General features: G+C 37.4%; 2 long non-coding RNA genes across 2 annotated transcripts in view; one reads left to right on the forward strand and one right to left on the reverse strand.

Moving 5' to 3' along the window:
• Positions 1-18,499, forward strand: part of LOC144616394 (uncharacterized) — a 397,874-nt gene that overhangs the window by 240,914 nt on the left and 138,461 nt on the right. The window lies entirely within an intron of this gene.
• LOC132667271 (uncharacterized) lies at positions 316-10,676 on the reverse strand. The gene is made up of 4 exons (XR_009605064.2): positions 10,591-10,676; positions 10,168-10,306; positions 769-921; positions 316-511 (listed from the first exon to the last, which is right to left on the reverse strand). It is a non-coding gene; the product is annotated as an uncharacterized LOC132667271 (long non-coding RNA).

Below are 18,499 nucleotides of genomic sequence, written 5' to 3' on the forward strand. Positions count from 1 at the left end.
AAGGTTGGTTAACTTAACTGCTTTAAACTTTTGAAATTCTCAGTTTCTATATAAAGCGTATGGCTCATGATCTCAGGATATATACAGCTGTTGCAATTGTTTTTCGTGCCTCATTGTCAAGTGACATAAAGGAGGAATTTGGCGGCTGGCTTTGGAATTCTTTTTCTGTAAACTGATATGCAACACATTCCAAAATAAAATATCTAATATGCCCGTAATTGGTAATGAATGTGGAATTTGGGATACACAATATTATTGCTACATTTATAAGTTACCCAACAGAAGGAAGCAAATTCTAGATCTTGCTGAAGATTTAATAGGTAACTTGGTTGCCCCAAGGGTTTCTTGGCTGGTGAACAATCTTGGCTGATGGAAAAAGATTCCTTTGAAATGCTGTGGATTTGTTTCATAATTTAAATTAGTCCAGGACAAGGAAGAATTGAGGACAGAGGATAACTCAGTGAAGAGATGGACCACTGCAAAGGAGGAAGAATCTTGCAGCATAACAATTCTGGGAAATAAGAAATTTGAGCAGGTCAGTCAGTATAAACCCAAGTATTTGAGGATTTGAGTGTAAAATAAAAATCTAAGAGCAAGGACAGACCCTTTCCGGATGGTTAATCATAAAGTACAAAAATTAGCTGAGTTCAAAGTCTTTGCTGAAAATAGGAATGTGTGATCTTTTAGAGGTTTAAAATCTGTGGTGGACTATCTGAAAAATACAGCAGTATTTTGGTGCTGCTAGGACAGGGAATATGGAGAGGGCACCTGATGGTGGGGAGTTCTCCTCTTACAGCCATGTGCAGCAGCCTCCACTAGATTAACAGTCCTGGCCTCCAGCCACACACTTTAGTCACTCTCCCCATGAAGAAGGCATGTGCTGTCGCTTTGCTGGATCACAGGTGTTGATTCATTTCTCCCCTGGGGCAGAATGGGGAGGGGTAATATATACAAAGGCATCATTTGGTGTTTGATTATTGCATTTCTCCCCTCTCCACTCCAGATGAATATGAGGTAAAGATCCTTTATATTTAGAACAAAAAAAATTGTTTTCACAGAAAAATTACAATAGTATAGGGTTCCCATATAGCCCACACCATTTTCCCTGTTAGTAACTTCTTACAGTATTAGTATGGTACATTTGATACAATTAGTGAACCAATATATTGATACATGATTATTAAATAAAGTCCATACTTGATTCAGATTTCCTTTTTACCAATTCCTTTTCTGTTCCACTGAGAATATCATGTGACATTAATCATTGTGTCTCCTTAGGCTCGTCTTGGCTCTCACAGTTTCTAAGACTTGTTTTTGATGACCTCAGTGGTTTTGAGGATTATTGGTCCTGTAATTTGTAGAATGTCTCTCAGTTGTGATTTATGGGTAATTTTTCTCACAACTAGAATAGGATTATGTGTTTTGGAGATGAAGATCACAGAGGTAACATGCCATTCTTATCACATAATATAAAGGGACAAACTATCACCTTGATTTTCACTATTGATGTTGACTTTGATTACCTGGCTGAGGAAGTGTTGGTCAATTTTCTCCACTTAAAACTTGTCTCCTTTCCATAACGTATTATTTGGAAGGAAGTCATTATGCACAGCCCACAGTTAAGAACTAGGGAGCCCTGCTCCACTTCTTTGAGGATTGTTCAATGTTAACATTAAGCATTTGATACATGTGTTGTGCAACATTTTTACAAAGGAGTTGTGCTGTTCAGTTACTGGGGATATTTATGAACTTAAAAGGCAACTGACAGAATATTGTGGTTTGGGTAAATGTGCAGAAATGGGTAAGAAAGAAAATTTATTCTTTCATTTGCTGGACATTTTTGATCACTGACTCTGGTTTCAAACTTGATGCTGTATCAAAGACTTGCCCTCAGAGAGGTTATTACAGTTAAGCACAATAAATAATTTTTAAAAATCTAGGGGCTCCTGGGACTCGGTCAGTTGAGCAACCAACTCTTGATTTTGGCTCAGGTCATGATCTCATGGTCCATGAGTTAGAGCCCCCCACATCAGGCTCTGCAGTGGCAGTGTGGACCCTGCTTGGGATTCTCTCTCTTTGTGTCTCTCTGCCCCTCCCCCACTCACTCTCTCTATTAAAAATCAATAAATAAACATTTAAAAAAAAAACCAGCAAAGCTACAGTAAAACATGAGGGCAAAAATTTAACATAAAACTTTTTGTTGCCTGAAGGTACATTTCTACAGACTAGACCAGTGTTTCTCAGGGCTTAGTGGGAATTTAGTGCAAATTGACACAAAAAGGTGGATCTTTCAAATAGCCAGAATATGACCCTGTTGATGTCCTAGAGAAGAAGTATGGTACATAACTCTTATCTTTCACGGGTGGGTCCCCTGCAGGGCCTGAGGGCAACATGATTCCCTGTGAGATAAACAACTAACTGACTGGGCCAGTGAAAATAATTCTCTTATCTTATCCAAATGAATTTTTCACAGTCTGCCTGTTTATTCATACCATTTCCACTTGGATTAAAATAGTGCTTTTATTCACTTCTTTAATTATTATTTGGGCTTTAGAGCTTCACCTATATAACCTAGACAAGAAGTTCTCAAAGAATATTACAAATCACCAAGTCACAGGATATCGATAGATAGTACACACACATTGTTAATCTTGGAATTCATTGGGTTTGATGAAATCTGAGATTTATTTTCACTCTTTTCTTTTATATTAATTAGAGCTAAAATAAGCATGACTAGAATCAGGAGTTTTGTGAGTGCCAAATTATTTGTTTTCTGCTACTTCCATGTTGAAAGAGCCCTGATACTGTATGGTGTCCAGCTTTGCCCAAATTGGCTCCCGGCTAAGTTATGATTGTTATAAATCTACTACAATGCTCCTATTCTTCTAGCTAGTAGTTGGTTTAGGGTGAGTTCTACCCCATTTCTGATGGAGACTTGAGGAAGGTCAACTGAGAGTAGAGGGCTTTGAGAAAGAGTTTGTATCACTCCTTAAATTAGATGAACAAGGAAGAGACTTTGTATATTTTCCTGTATGATTGAGTCCCTGGTCTGTAGCCATTTGTGAGCACAAAGGATGTTAGCTTGGGAGAGTCAGACTTGCTAAGAATGGCAAAACAGGAAAATGAAGAGAACTTTGGTGCCATAATATCATTGAACAACTGAATTAACAAACACTGGACCATTTGTTTGTGAGATAACAAGTTTTCTTCCTTTTTGTTTAAGCCGATTGGGTCAAGCTTATTTTCTATTTGCAACCAAAGCATTCCATAAGAATGGTTATATACATAAAACCACACGTGTGAAAGAAGTTAGGGCTATTTAAGATATTTCAAAGATAATTTTGTCTTTAAGCGTTTTTTCAATGTATGCTGACTTTAGAATCTAATCCCTGCTAAGAGACAATTCCCCAGAATGTTCATTGATGAAGGATGGTAATATTACTTCTTAGTCTAGCATCTACCTTATTTTCTTTTACATATTTTGAGTTAATGTCCTAACTTCTGTTTCCCTAGTCTGGAAAGTCCACTCATTGGGTGGACTTCATTGTATCTCAATACTATCTTTTGGACAAGGATAAACATCCGGCCCAGTTCAGGCAACTTAGATGCTTTCTCCAGGCTATTTGGATTTGGGTCTCTGAGACATGGGTCAGTTTTTTTGTTTTTTGTTTTTTTAGCTCTTTCACTGAAAAGGAATGCAAATTAAGATCTGGACTGACCATGTTTGGCCTTACACATGACAAAATAGAGAAGGCAATTAGGCAAAAAAAGAAAAAAATTGAAGGGAGAGAAGCAGGAGTAAGAGACCACATAAATCCAGAGAGACAGAGAGAGTAATTTTAATGTCCATTTTCTGGATCTATTTGCTTCTGAGGGCTGGCCTCGGATTTCATGAAATAAATTTATATTTGCTAATGTTTCATACTTCTCATTAAAAGAAATCGAGGGAGTCTATGTTACTTGCAACCTTTTGATACTTGACTAAGGTACTTGTGAACTAAAAGAGACTTAATGGGATTTGATTTTCCTGTTTTGGTAATGCCACAGCAATCGGCATTCTCTTATGGCACTGATATCAATCTGTCTTGCATTAGAGCAACTTGGTGACTTACATAATCTACTTAGTAGTGTGTGAGTTTAAGAGAAAAGATTAGCCTTATTAATTTTTTAATCTATTAAATCATGAAGTATTATCCTTTATCTATAACAGAAATTTAAAATACTTGTTGAAAGAGAACTATTGCCTAATGAAGGAGTAAATAGGATTTTCATCCTTCCAAATTAAATGTTTATTTCAGGTATCTTAGGAATGCCCTGAACCACTGACTAAAGATATATCCAAATAATCATTTTGTTTATTCAAAGTTATTTAATACAATTAAATCATTTTCAGCACTAACCAGCATTGTTCCCTAGGAATATTTCAAAGCCACAACAAATGCCATTGTAAGTTTTAAAATATTGTTGGAGGTTAAGTAGTTCTTTTTAAAACAAACATGTTCTTTTTTAATTAATTTGAAGACAATGATTTTCTTAATGTGATTTTATTGACAATAATCTTAAAAATTTTTATTAAGAGGAGACATTGCTATAGGGTTGGGATTGCTCTAATGACCCTTCTTTCAAACAGTACATGAATTATCCTCTTTACAGAATGAGAATCAAAGAAATCCTCTAACTATTCTAAGATGGCTCAACTCTAGGCCCCTGACCTCTCTTTTCTTAGAGCATTTACCTTGGAAAACGAATTAGAAATTCTTTCTCTGCCCCATTTGAAATGTATATTATCTTTTCCCTGCCTTTTGCTATCACCAAGAATGTCTTTCTCAAGGACCTGGGGCCATCTCTTTGAAGTGTAATCATCACAGAAGATAGTGCCTATATCTTTGGCTATCAGATATCAAGTATTCTGGGAGGATAGGAGACAACTTCCTTGGGCACATTGCTCCAGATTGTAAAACTACCTCCTGACATGAAGATATGAGAAAGTTACTTTTCCTTTGGGTAAAGCCAATTAGCAAACACAGGTGCCTGCAGTTCCCCCAACCTAGTTCTTTGTGCCTCTTGGATTTCAATGCCTTTTTCCTTCCCCAGATCCAGGAAGTTCTCAGCTATTATTTCTTCAAGTACACCTTCAGCACCTTTCCCTCTCTCTTCCTCCTCTGGAATACCAATTATGCGTAGATTATTTCTCTTTAGTGCATCACTTAGTTCTCTAATTTTCCCATCATACTCCTGGGTTTTTTTTATCTTTTTCTCAGCTTCTTCCTTTTCCATAATTTTATCTTCTAGTTCACCTATTCTCTCCTCTGCCTCTTCAATCCGAGCCATGGTTGTCTCCATTTTATTTTGCAGCTCATTTATAGCATTTTCAGCTCCTCCTGGCTGTTCCTTCATCCCTTGATCTCTGTAGCAATAGATTCTCTGCTGTCCTTTATATTGTTTTCAAGCCCAGCGATTAATTTTATGACTATTATTCTAAGTTCACTTTCTGTTACATTGTTTAAATCGTTTTTGATCAGTTCGTTAGCTGTCATTATTTCCTGGAGGTTTTTTTGAGGACAATTCTTCTGTTTCATCATTTTGGATAGTCCCTGGAGGGGTACGGAACTGCGGGGCACTTCCCCTGTGCTGTCTTGAATAACTTGTGTTGGTGGGCGGGGCTGCAGTCAGACCTGATGTCTGCTTCCAGCCCACCGCTGGGGCCACAGTCAGACTGGTGTGTGCCTTCTCTTTCCCTCTCCTAGGAGCAGAATTCACTGTGGGGTGGCATGGTCCGTCTGGGCTACTTGCACACTGCCAGGCTTGTGGTGCTGGGGCTCTGGCGTACTAGCTGGGGTGGATGGGCAAGGTGCACAGGGGCGGGAGGGGTAGGCTCAGCTCGCTTTTCCTTCAGAGATCCGCTTCAGGAGGGGCCCTGCAGCACCGGGAGGGAGTCAGACCCGCCGGAGGGATGGATCCGCAGAAGCACAGCATTGGGTGTTTGCGAGGTGCAAGCAAGTTCCCTGGCAGGAACTGGTTCCCTTTGGGATTTTGGCTGGGGGACGAGCGAGGGAGATGGCGCTGGCGAGTGCCTTTGTTCCCCGCCAAGCTGAGCTCTGTCGTCCAGGGCTCAACAACTCTCCCTCCCGTTGTCCTCCAGCCCTCCCATTGTCTGAGCAGAGCTGTTAGCTTATAACCTTCCAGATGTCAAGTCTCGCTTGCTGTCGGAACACACTCCATCCGGCCCCTCTGCTTTTGCGAGCCAGACTCGGGGGCTCTGCTTGGCCGTCTGGCCGCCCCTCCACCCTGGCTCCCTCCCGCCAGTCCGTGTAGCGCACACCACCTCTCTGCCCTTCCTACCCTCCTCCGTGGGCCTCTTGTCTACACTTGGCTCCAGAGAATCCGTTCTGCTAGTCTTCTGGCGGTTTTCTGGGTTACTTAGGCAGGTGTGGGTAGAATCTAAGTGATCAGCAGGACACGCGGTGAGCCCAGCGTCCTCCTATGCCGCCATCTTCCCAGGATCCTCCTCCCCCAACCTAGTTCTTAAAAACTCTCCAGCTGCTTTTTTTTTCAAATTTTTATTTAAATACTAGTTAGTTAACATATAGTGTAATATTGGATTAACCACTTATGTATAACACCCAGCACTCATCATAAGTGCCCTCCTTAATATCCATCACCCATTTAGCCCATCCCCCACGTATCCCCCTCCATCAACCCTCAGTTTATTCTGAGGTAAGTGTTTTATTTATTCTGAGGTAAGGATTTTTCCCTTAAGGTTGCCATTCCATGCTTTCTGGTTTTTACTGCTTGTAACACTTACCTCCTAAGCCTTCCAGATCTGCTTACCTCAGCCGCTCAACCCACTGAGCCACCCAGGTGCCCGGAGGCTTGCCTTTGTAAGACTATACAGAACTCCTTCACCATGTACAAATGGAAGAACAAATCAACTGCTAGTGTTTAATGAGTGTCTACACTATGTAGATCCTGCACTAAAATGTTAGTTTTATATCTGATAAGAATTAGCATATGCTGTTGATATTGTCCATTTTCCACATTGAATAAGGTGATTTGTTTCATCATTTTTACACATCATTTTTACATAAACTTAAATATATAAGCATGGTTTTATTATTCCTTGGTCAAGAAATTACTCATTTACTTAGATAACATTTATTAGGCCATATTATGTTAGAAGTGATAATGCCAGAGATAACTTTTCTTAAGTTGCTCATGACTGAGGAGCTGAGACAGACATCTAAACAGATGATTATAATACAACACAACCTGCACAATAATAAAGGAATTTTTGAAAGTGTTACTTGAGCAGAGGAAAAGGAAATGAGTATGATTTGGATGCAAAGCAGTTTAGGAAAGATGCTACAGAGTATACCTGCAAATGCTATTATCCTCCATACCAGAATTTTCCTACAGACTTTTATAAAGGTTTTCCAATTATGATTTAGGGGCAGGAGCTGATCTAATAACGTGGGGTATAGTTTACTAGAATGTGATTTTTTTTTTTTGTTTTCTGGTCAGTTAAAAAACAATGGTGTTAATGTACTAGCTATAGAGCCTGGCACCCACATTTTGGAATGGGTGAAAACAATTCAAAGCAATCTGCTCCAAAATGAAGCCAACAAGATATTTCTGCCAAGAAATGATGGCAGAGTTCTAAATAGAATCATTTTGTGATGGTAGAACTGTTTCTCATCTTCCTTCCTTTATAGCATATCTTGTTTACATTTGGTTAATAAATTAAAATGCAATTGTTACCACAAAGCAGGCCACTTGAACAAGTGTGTTTCCAGAAAATTTTCATTTAGGTTATGTTTGGCTCACATGTGTTTATGGAATGCCATCACTGTGTTACCCACTTTGAATGCATTTAGGTAGCACCAAGTAACAGGACCCATTGAACACATATTTGAGTTTCATATGAGGCATATGTTCATTTAGGCAGCTGCTGTAGTTTCTGTGCTATCAGTAGAATTCTACAAAGTAATTAGGACAGTGTGTGCAAGACCAAAGACCTGAAAACCAGTAACTGAGTAGCTCTCCTTTCAAAGTTGAAGCAAAAGAAATCTTAGATAAAGGGGGTATACAGGCATGCGAATATTTGAAATTGAATAGTAGCAGTAAAATTTTTATTTTAAAAAAAGATTTAGGGAAAACTGTGGTATAAGTAGAATATAGGATACCTACTACAGGAAAATACATTGGAATCTTGGATGGATGGAACATATCCTCTCAGTCAGATACCATATTCAGATGTGGTTGTTTGTTGTTGTTACTGTTGTTGATGTGGTGGTGATTTTGCTTTCTGTAGATATGCTGATGCTTACTTTAGAGAAATTAAAGTTGGGCTTCCTGATTAAGATTATTTGTCATTCTACTTTAGTCAGATGAGTATCTCTGAACCAGTATACTTTCTTCAATACCAATGAGCCCCAACCCTTGGTAGCCTCTAGAAATATTTCATAATGCTTAACTAAAAATGCAGATTTCCAAGTTATCCTTCAAAATTTTGTATTTGTACACCAGGGTAGAACCTAGGAAGCTGTGTTCCTAATAATGTCCCTGGGTGATTTTATCTCTATTTATTTTAATTTTTTTGGTACACATTTTTTTGACAGAGAGAGAGCATGTGTGTGGTCGTGCATGCAATCAACAGAGGGGTGAAATGTGGGGAGAGAGAAAGAAAGAGAGAGAGAGAGAGAGAGAGAGAGAGAGAGAGAGAGAGAGAGAGAATCTTAAGCAGGTTTCACACCTAGCACGGAGCTCATCTCATGACTAAGGGATCATGACCTGAGCCAAAATCAAGAGTTGGATGCTTAGCCAACTGAGCACCAAGTGCCCCTTGATACACATTTATATATGCCACTTGTATTTTTTTCTTTTGTAGATTACTGTTTTGTGTCCTTTGCCATTGTCTTCCTTTCCTTTTCTTAAAACTGATTCATAACAAAACTTATGTATTTATATATCTAAATTTTTGGTATATATCTTGATATTTATGTGTCTTGATATAGACAGATAAACTTTGATCTCTTATGTATATGGCAAAAATGCTCCCCATGTGTTTTAACTGTATGTTTGAGTGTATTTGGGTGGGGGGGATTATATGTGTGCATAATAAACAGGTAGTAACTGACATTGATTCTTGGTCCCATGATCTATGGCATATTCCATTGCTAAGAGAGGGATAACTTGAGTTATTGGTTTCAGTGGGATTATGTTTTTGCAATACACACCAAATTTTAACCAATATCTTCTGGCACTTGCTATTCCCCTTTGTTCCTCTATAGCCAATCAAGGCAAGAGGCTATTCTGAACTCACTGCTCTGGGGAGAAGATGTATTGGCAAAAAACAGAAGAGCAGCAGAGGAGGAGCTACTTCTGGCTTTTAGGTTTCAAGAGTTCAGGCCCTGCAAGTAGTAGAAAGGATTAAGGTAGCAAACAATAGATTTGAGAAGAAAATATGATGAATCAGGCCTAGTCTTTCTACCCCCAAACTTAGGGGGAAATTAATATTTGACTAGAGGGATGGGTCACTTGGGAGGGAATCTAAGGGTTCTTAGCTACCAGAGAGGCTGTGTGTGAGAAGCGGCCTTGTTCCCTTCCCGTGTGTAGGGGAGTGCATGTAGGGGCACAACCCTCTGAAGGATTAGTGGGCTCTGAGAGAAGAGGGAACCTATGGCCCCCTTTCTTCATTGATTGTTTAGTAGATCCATGGGTATATACAAGTCCCAAAAAACAGTTTCTATGATATATTTAGGACACAGACCCCAGATGGCCTCATAAATTTTCTAGTTCTCCAACAGAGAGGGGAAACAGAATGTGTCTTTTATGGCTGAGAGTTGAGAAAAATAGTAGAGGTTGACATGGATATGTAGGGAATTTGCAGATAGAAATAAGAGATGAGTCAGTGGCTAATTGTGTATCTATAGTTGGGGATCTAGGTCTTTGTAGTCCCTTTACAGAGGCAATCTCTGGGAAAAGGCAGAGGGAGGTACGAAAATATGAATTAAATTGATTTCTGAAAAATATACTTTGATATACTTTGTATACACGCGCTTTGTGTACAGTCCTTGGCCTGTTAAGATGTCACCACGGAGCCCATGAACAGAGGCCCATTGCAATCATTGGAGAGGAAAAGCCAAAATATCCCCTGGATATACATACCAAACAGGCCAGGTGTAGATAAGAGTCACGTATTAAGAAGCACTCTGGATCCCAGGACACTTGATTTTTCTCCAGATCATCTCCAGTCTCAAGACAGCCTCATGTTAGTGGCATTCTGAAAGTCCTTTCTTTCTCCTAACTATCAGTGTGGAAGAGAACAGAATGAGGTTTCAGAACAGGATGCTCCCACCTTTTTCATTGAGGTTTTGTCCACTAGTCAGTCCACCATGTGACCCTGTGTGGTCGGTGGATACTCACAGGGTGAGCTACTCAGTCTCCTACTTCATCTTTTAACTTGTTCTTTCTTGATTCCTCTTTTATTGGGTCTATAATTTTATGGAACAGGTTCAATTTAGTTACCCTGGCTTTTTTAACCAGGGGGACTAGCTTTCCATCATCTAACATCTGGGTACATTTACTGACCTTAGATCAGGAAATGTTGGGAAATGTTTTCTTCAAGGGGCCAGAGAGTAAATATTTTAAGGCTTTACAGGCTGTTTGGTCTCTGTTGCAACTACTTGACTCTGCCATTGTAGCACATAAGCAGCCATAGGCAATATGTAAATGATGGGCATGATTATGTTTTCATAAAGCTTTACAAAATAAGCATCTGACCAGATTTGGCCAGTGAAGTTAGTTTGCCAAACAAACTGCCTTAGACTGTGGCTCACCCCACTTTTTGTCTAAGAATTGGCTGGTGGAAAATCAGGATTTGGACTATGCTGAGAAGGATATTCAAGGTAAATATTTTATTTGCCTCTCCAAACAATGTATAAAAATAAGCTTGCACAGCATTGTGTGGACTGAACTGTTGGTGTTATTTAAAATTGAGTAATCCAAACTTTGAGAAATGGGCTGTGAACTCTGATTCTAGCTATATGAGTCAGACAGGCCACACTGGTAGAGAATAAGATTGCCAAAAATGCAAACAGATTTTCTCCCAATCAGCCTGGGGCATGAAGGATAACATATTCTCTCCTGGGATGTAAGCACATGGGTAATGGGCCTGGGTTATGCTTCACTTCTGAGGTATGAAGAGTCCTGTCATTAAGGACTAGGGTCCCTCAACATGTCAATCCTGTTGGGAGTCTGATAGGTCCTTAAAGCTCGGTTTGGAACACTCAGGTTGGCCACTCCCAGCAACAGTATTTGCCACCTTCTCTGCTACACTTCCTTGTCCCCAAGCTTTCAGAGAGACTTAATAAATGTCACAGTTCTCCTCAATTATGTTGGAGGGACATAGGATGCAGTGTTTCTTCATAGGGCTGGCGGGGGCACTTCAGGGGTGATCACTAGTCAGCTGCAGCTGTGGGTAGACAGCCCAGGAAGAAGTGAAGGGTTTCACGTGCAAGCATGTGAGAGTTAGTGGCCTCAGAAACTCCCAGAACAGCTGCTAGAAATGTTGTGAGCAAGGCAGACTTTTGACAAATGCACCAATGGGGACTGGGGTTATGATAGTTGGAATGTACAAAGAAATATAAGCTTATTTCATATTTGGCACCTTGTAAGGCCACTGAGATAGGTTAAAACTGATTTCTAACCCACCCACATGCACTTATCTATATATATCTATATCTATATCCATATCTATATCTATATATTCTAAATTTGCTTGTTATATGCACCTTATTTATGGTCACTTTTATTGTTGGGTTTCCTCCAAATACTTAGAAAGATTCAAACTTTCTACTGTTATAAATACTTTTTATAATTGTCTTTGTGAGTAAAATGTAGTCTGTGTTTTTCAAATGGTGTTCTTGAGATAGCTTCCTAGAAAGAGATTTGCTAAGTCAAATTACATGAGCATTTTTAAGGTCCCTGTTACATGCTGACATTTTGCTTCCAACAAAGTGTGAAAGTGCCTGTCTCACTTAGCTTTTAAAAGCACTGGATATGTGGGAGATCATTGCTAATTCAACAAATATTTTAATTTTATTTATTTGATTACTAATTAAATTGAATATTTTATGTGTTTGTTAGCCGTTTTGTGTTTTTTTTTTTAATTTTTTGAATTTTTTTAATGTTTATTTATTTTTGAGAGAGAGAGAAAGAGTGCAATCAGGGGAGGGGCAGAGAGAGCCGGAGACACAGAATACGAAGCAGGCTCCAGGCTGTGAGCTGTCAGCACAGAGCCTGATGTGGGACTTGAACTCAAAAACCACAAGATCATGATGTGGGCCGAAGTCGGACGCTTAACCAACTGAGCCACACAGGCGCCCCTATTATTTATTTTTTAATTGCCAAGCATCATTATCTTCATTCTCCAGTTGAGGAAGCTGAGATTCAGAAAGCTTAAGTGACTTGCCTGGGGTCAAAGAGAAAATTGCAGGCATGGGACTTCATTCTAAATCGCGGTTCTCTGTGCTTATTCCATTCATTGTATAGTAATGTCCTGAAAGAAGAGGAAATAGGGCTTTTTCAATTTCTGTTTATGACTCTATCAAAGTATATTTTTTAAAATTAATTTCTAGAAATTGCAACTGATATCAAAAATCTCAGGAGAAATTTATTGTAAGAGCTTGCAAAGCCTCATTCAAAGATGAAGGTCAACAGAGACAAAGTAGATACAATTTTAATCTGTCTTAATGAATTTAGCCTGATAAAATGAATTCCTTTTTGTAAAGATAAAAAAGACTATTGCTGTGGTTGGTTCTCAAAATATTTTATTTAGTTTTTGATTAGACTAACTGCTACATAATATAGTAGTCCCCCTTATGTGCAGTTTCACTTTCTACAGTCACATTACCTGTGTCATTCACTTCACTTCATTTCATCATAGAGGCATTTTACCTTCTCACATCATCACAAGAAGAAGGATGGTAAGTACAGTACAGAGATGACATTCACATAGCTTTTATTACAGTATATTATGATTATTCCATTTTACTATTAGTTATTGGTGCTAATCTATTACTGTGCCTATTTTATAAAGTAAATTTTATCATAAGTATGTATAGAAAAACAGTATTTAAAGGGTCCGGTACTATTTGCAATTTTAAGGCATCCACTGGGGGTCTTGGAATGTGTCCCCCATGGATAAAGGGGGGCTACTGTATTTCACGAAAAAAATTCACCCTTTTTCCAGTTGTAGAAATACCTTCTCATTTGGGATCCATACTTATTTTCTATTAAAAATTACATTTGTGGAGAGTAGGATTGAGTTATGTCAGAAAGACAGAAGAGAAGACTAAGAAAGTCCTTCAACAAAAAACCTACAGTTGATAGTTTCTGTGGGCCCTTTCTATTCTTAACTATCAAGTACTTTTTGATAGTTAAGACTTTGGTCTTGAGACTCTTGTCTCCTCATTCTCTGTTATCCCTGGAGTCTGTAACTTTTGCCTCTCACTTCTTAATTGTCCCCTGTGCTCACATTTCCTCAAAGGCTTCAGGATTGAGGCTGCTGCTATTGACCCTTTCTGTTTCTTGGATAACTTTCCTATTTCTATACACATTTCCTTTTGATCATCTTTTTCTGAGGGCTATCCTTTTAGGGCAGGCATGTAGGCTCAGGGGTGTGTGGGTGGAATCGCTGTGTAGACATGACTTGGATTTGCATTACTTTGGGGTCTTAACAAGGAGAAGAAGTAATTAGAGTAGCACCCAAGGGGAAGGGGCAAGATAGCGTCACATCTAGTTTGAGTCTGGTACTAAAGCAGCCAAAGATTGCTGAGATTCATACGTGGGCTTTTTCAAAAGGCAGAAAACCAGATGGAGATTTAGAGCTAGGCCTAAGTTAGTGATAAACAATGACTCGAGACCCTAATAGATGGGGCTTTCCCAATAATAGGAAACTGTGGAAGACCTGTGTATTTGGAAGACAATTATCTCTTTCTCTTGAACTTAACTAACATTTGCTATAAGCATTATGTTAATTTTCCAGCCAGCTAACGTTAGGGACACTTTGCATTGAGTTTAAGGAGGGTATGACATGAATACACATATTAAGAGCAATACATATTTTGTGGAAGATTATTTTCTATTATATTTTATTGAGGATTGCCCTTAAGTATCACTAGAACAGAAGGTCTTCAAAAGACATTGTGAATAAAAATAAATTTAAGTCCTAAATAAATTTAAACCCTAAATTATTACCTTGTAGATTTAGTTAATATTTTCACTATTTTATGCTTTCTTGATTTGTAAACTGAAACTCTAAATTCTTAGTCGGAATTATCTAACCCTTTTTTGCTTTAAAATATTGTAAATAATTTCCAAACCCTAATTATGATATGTATTAGTTTTCTTTTTTTAATTTCTTAACTGTTTCCCTTGTCTCTGTAATGTATGTACGTAGTCAAAATTTATTTTAAAGCAAAATTTTCAGTGGTCTATCTAAACAGATCAAATTATTTCCTTGAATTTATTTCTTTTTTAATAGCAGAATTTTAATAGTATATACATCAAATATATATACATCTAAGTGTATAAAAATAAAGATTGCATTCAGAGTAAGAAATGACTTCATAGTTAAAACTAGAATTAGTGCTCCCCTGAATCTAACTCTTAGTTATTTAGAAACAAAGGACAAATAAGATATTACTTATATTTACTATTATCTCTGTGTTCATTCCAGCAAGAAAAATAACAATTCCAAATACTTTTGAAAACATAACTTTCTTTTAATTTAAACATTATATTGAAAATTGTTTGATGTGGTTTGATTTGTGAGATCTTTACGATTACATGTTAATATAAGATCAATGTTCTTTAACTGAAAATAATAATAAATGTGTGTATTTTAAACACTCGGGAAGAAAAACTGAGACCTTGCAATTGCATGAATTATAAACATGTATAGTTAAAAGGTTATTCAAACGTAATGTTCTAAATGAGAAAAAGCTGTTGGGAATATATTTTTCATTGCTGCTATTAGTAGAACTATGTGATTTTGCTTTAATTGAAATTTTATTAACGAACTCTCCTTGAATGATGAGCTTTCTTAATTTTAGCAACATCCAACATCAATTTAAGAACTTCCAATGACTTTCCATTTGTTCCTTGCTTTCTTGTTTAAGTTAAACAACAAATATTGATTCATAATTAAGGAAACAAGTCCCGAATGCTCCAATGAGTAATGGGAAAACAGGAAATAATTCAAAGTCTGTTTAATAGAAACAAATAATAAAACACTGTTGCTGTTGGGGACCTTAGAAATCATGGTGGTGGTGTAGCAGTGAGAGGCCTCAGTGCCAGGAGTTGTGCATGCAGACCTCTGTATAGAACAGGTCAAAGTCCAAATCCTGATATCACTCATCAGCCTAACACCTTAGGAAGTTGACTCTCTGAGACTTCATTTGTCTCCATTCTGTAAAATGGAGATTATAATTGTCTCCTCCCCAAAGGGTTTTTGTGAATGTTAAATAAGATAATGAATATAAGAATTCAACATAGTGCTTGGCCCTCAATTCATTAGAGATTTAACTATTATCCTTATATTATTATTATTAATGAGGCTAACTCTTTCATCTTTTTAGATGGGGAAGTTGAGGTCCAGCGAGGTAAAGTGACAAGCCTGAGGTGCTTCAGCTTATCTTTTTGTTTCTATATTAAAGTTATAGAATTCAACCTGATTATCTAATTGATAAAAAATTTCAATCTGATCACTGGAGTCCCTAAACATTCCCTAACATCTCTCCGTCTGGAAATATAAAGACAAGGCTACTAAACATTCGAGGGAGAGCAAACTCAAATCACACATACCACAAAGCAAATTGGAGCTATACAAGTACATGCTTATATATTGAGAGAAATAAAATACATTATTGGTTTATTTGCCATGTCACTGTAGAACATTTAATCCCTGAATGACCGAGAGAATGTTTTTATGTGTATTTTTATGAATGTTCTAATCTAGAGACATCTGTGGGATGGTCAAAGCTAGCGATTGTTCCAGGGATTGGAACACCTGCTTTCTCTGTTGCCCTTTATGAGATATAGGACATAAACAAGAAAATCAACCTCTCAGAGCCCCCGTGTACTCATCTATATATGGAGCATTATCATGTTCATCTCCTAGTGCTGTTTAACACTTTAAAGAGTATAAATGTTTGAAAGGGTATTTCAAACTCTAAACACTATACAACTGAGAGAAATTAGTGAATGAGCTTAAAAACCCACTGAGTAAACAGGTAATTATGAAAGTTTATATGAAAACACATTTTTTGGTGATAAGATAAAAAGAAAGCATAGATTCTAGAGCTAAGGGAAAAAAACACGTCGATAGGATTTGAAATTTTTATTTTGGACTGACCTACCTTGATAGTGTCATAGGCTAATTTTTTCCTCTAATCTCATAATGTTTTATTTATAGTTATGGTCTTCTAAATAATTATGTGTTGACTGGAATACAATGGAAAAATTTATAACTGAAAACTAGCCAACTTTAAAGAAATTCTGTTATTCATAAGCAGTTATTCATAACTAATTTATAAGCTTTTAATTTTGAAGCAGAGGAAAGAAAGGGGGAATTACACCAGACTCATAAACTGGAGGAGTATGGAAGGGAATGAGTAATGCAGATGAGAAAAGTGAAAATGGAGAAAACATAAGAGTGAAAATGATGTTCTTAATCATTTCAGTGATGTTGAATTTCAGTTTGTCATTAGTCACCAGGGTGAAATCCGTTAGCTATCCAGATCCAAAATGTTATGGTTATTTCCTACTATCATGCAAATGACCAAGATGGAATCACCTGAGAAGAAAGTAAATAGAATAACAAAGGGCAGAGACTGAGAAAAAGAAACACCAACATTATATTATTTCCAAGCAATAATGAGATATGTGAGAAGACAACCAGCAGAGAATGTAATCACTGAATCCCAGGTAATAACAGGAATGTGGAAGCCAATGGATTAAGGAAGAAGAAAAGGGGACTGGAGCAGAGTGAGAAGGGATGAGAGAAAAATGCACAATATATGGAAAGTATGTTCCATAAATAGAAATGTAGACATTTTGTAGAATAATTTCAATTCATCCCGTTAGGATAAAAAAAAAAGATTCTTATTGGAAAGCAGGTACAAGCCAAAATGTAGGTAATGGAGGGTAACTGGGAGAATGTGAATGAAGAGGAGGGAAGATATAAGAGACATTCGAAGCAAAATTTTAAAGTTTTCTCCCATTTGATTAACTTTGGCAATTTTTATTAGTATGTGTGAGAAATTATTAGTAGCCAGAAAACAAAAGCTTTGTTTGCAATTAGTTTTTCATCATTTTCTAAAGATATCTACTAATGAACATATTTAGGCATTACCATGTGCATTTATGTGTGTGTGTTCCTAAAACGATTAACATTTGTATAAGGGCTACAATATTAATGAGGATGTGCTAAAACAAGCTCATCAAAATATTTTACATAAAACAGGAACACATTATATAATAGTGTCAGACCTAACAGAAATAAGAAGTGCCTTGTGTTTTCAAGGTGTTAATTGGTATATTCATAAAAATCACAGCATTTGATCTTGGGATGATTTTTAATTAGATTATTAAAATATTGAGCTATAGGAAAATTGTCCCCAAATAGCAAAGATGATGATCTCTTTCATAACATCATGATTTCAATATGATATTTTTAAACAAATAAAACATTAATGTCAACAGTTAATAGAAGGCACCAACACATGAAACAACTTTGTTAAAAATGCAACACAAAAAGATAATGGAATTTACAAGGTAAGATTTATAGTTTAAGGTATATATATATATATTGTAAGACAAAATGTTACTCTGATTACCTGTTTAAAAGAAAGGAACCCATTGAAAACATTAATTTACAAGAGTGAAAACAGTCCCAAAAATTATATGAGGTTTATATAGTTATAAAAATATACAAATATTACTCAACAGATAGTCATTCATTGACTCACTCATACCTTAAATACATAGACTTGAACCTACTAGGGGCCAGGCACTTCCATGTCCTGGCCACTGAAGTAAACATAAACTTGGTCACCAATTTTGTGGGAGAACACAGACAGCAAACAAACAAATGCATATGTTGCTGGTTATAGTGACTGTGGGAAACAGTAGAGAGGGACAGGAGTAAGAAATAGTGTTTTAAACACGCGGTTAAGAAAGACCTCTCTGATGGGAGGTATTTGAAAAGGAACATGGAGAGACAAGCCATGTGGTTATCTGAGAAAATATGCCAACCAGAGGGAGCAGGAGCATGCCTGGAACACTCAGGAAGTGTGAGGAGACCAGAGTAACTGGAATGTAGTGAGCACAGTATAGAGTGGAGGAAAAGGAGATGGGAGAGGTCATGGAGGGCTGTAGAGGCTACTGTAAGGGCTTAGAATTTACTCAGAGGGAGATCAGAAGCTGTTGGAGGGTT

The sequence above is a fragment of the Panthera onca genome, chromosome B2 (assembly GCF_046562875.1).
Source record: "Panthera onca isolate mPanOnc1 chromosome B2, mPanOnc1 haplotype 2, whole genome shotgun sequence".
Taxonomy (NCBI): Eukaryota; Metazoa; Chordata; class Mammalia; order Carnivora; family Felidae; genus Panthera; species Panthera onca.